We start from the raw sequence: 2,084 nt of genomic DNA on the forward strand, positions 1-2,084 counted from the left end.
CTTCCCTCCCCCCCGCCCTCCGGCCCTCCCTATGGCAACGGACGAGCACTTCCGGGGGCATACATCCCCGCCGCCGCGCGAGAGCGTGCCGTTACCATGACGACGGGACGCCGCCGGCCCGCGACCCGGAAGTTCCTTTTGAGGCGGCCGGCGCTCTTGGAGCTTAGGGGAAGCGTGCGGAAGGAGCCGCTCGCTGCCTTCCCTCCCCAGGCCGTGCGTTTCAGCTGGCCCTTGGAATCTGTCCGTCAGTCCACGGGCAATTATTAAGCGCCTACGATGTGCCAGGCACGGGAGAGTCCTTATCACTCCTAGTTCTTTATCCTGTACCTTTTTAATCATCTCTGATGACGCTTCCCCAAGTTCCAAATCTCTCTTCTCTGCCCCATCTCTAGCTCTCTAAAATTGAGTCCATCTGTAATCATTACCAATAAATGATTAAGTTCCTGCTTATTAAGACTTATCGATCTCCTGAATCTCTCTTCTCTGTTCCCTCCCTGCCACCATCTTCATCTCTCAAATCTCACCTAAATTCCTGAGAAAATCGAGCCCATCCATAATAGCTGCGTCTTCCCTGCCTTATTAAAGAAAAAATAAAAAATCTTCCCTTCACCCTATTCCCTAAAGCTATTGTCCTATCTTTCCTCTCCATTGCCAAATTTTTAAAGTAGTCCCCGTCTGCCACCATCTCTTCCCTAGCACTTACTAGTACTGACCTATTGAAAGTTAAGCTGAGTCAATGACCCAATTTTCCCAGACCTGCTTGTCAATCAGTGTTAGGGGTAGGTGTCACCCAGTCCTCTGCTATTTCTCGGGTATCCCCGACTGCAAATTGTCACGTTCTTGCTACCTTGGGGAGGAACTGAGATGCAAGGGCCCAACCACCTTTGCACATGTTGACCTATCTGAATTTTTTTTGAGCTCATTACAAAAGTTCCCAATAAAAACTGGATCCACTTTGAAGCCATTTCCCATCTCCAGAGAACAGCTCTTCAATGTGTTGCAACCTTGACGTACGTATAACAAACTTCTTTTAATTTTCTTTCTTCTGAGTTTTGCCCCATTAAAACACAAATGAAGAATTTTCCTTTCAACAAACCTGGTGAAATCTGGCTTCTAACCACATTACTCTACTGAAACCCCCTTTTCCAAAGTCACTAGCACTTAGCATAGTGTCTGGCACACAGTAAGTACCTAATAAATATTTCACCAGAAACCTAATTGTCATATAGAATGGCTTTTTCTTAATCTTGACATTCTGAAACATTTTACACTCTCGTCTAAAGTGGCCTTACAAAAGTCCAACCCTAAGGTACCATTGTGGTACAGAGTTGATGACGGGTTCTCAAAGTCTATGCTCTGACCAGTTATCAGTCAATACACATTAAGCACCTACTATGTGCCAGGCACTGTGCTAAGAGCTGGGGAGACAAAGGACAAGGCAGTCCCTGCTTCCAAAGGAGCCCATGGCCTAATGGGAAAGACAACATACAGAAAACTATGTACAAAGCTGTACAGGGTATAAATTGAAGGGAGTGAAAAGGAATGACTTATATTCAAAGACTTCCTCTTTGTCCCACAAAAGACTCCATCTCCCAATTCCAGGAAATGTCATTGTCTGATCCTCATGCCTATGCTTGAAATTCTCTCCCTCCTCATCTCTATTTCCTGGATTCTTTGGCTTTAAGTCCAGTTAAAATCTCACATTCAATAAAAAACCTTATGTGCCTATGAGAAAAATGAACCCACCCCTCCCCACCAGCCCTCAGCCTTCCATCCCCACTCCCCATTCCCCGACCCCCAAGTGATTTATTTATTTATTTATTCTATCTTCTGGACAAAAGGAAGCTTAGATAGGGTTGGGAACGGTATTTAAAAGGGCTCATTTGTCAGTGTGCAGTTTGATAGACATCAAACCACCAGGGGGTGCTCATTAGCAAGGGTAGAGTCATTCTAGTCCCAAGGCAGTTTCAACCACTAAAAACATCTACCTGTATAGTCAGAACCCTCTCCTCTGGATTAATGGCACCTTTATAAATTCAATTCCCTGCACTGACTGAAGGAATTGACCTGAGAGAAGGATTGTT

This window comes from Dromiciops gliroides, chromosome 4, assembly GCF_019393635.1.
Source record: "Dromiciops gliroides isolate mDroGli1 chromosome 4, mDroGli1.pri, whole genome shotgun sequence".
NCBI classification, from domain to species: Eukaryota; Metazoa; Chordata; class Mammalia; order Microbiotheria; family Microbiotheriidae; genus Dromiciops; species Dromiciops gliroides.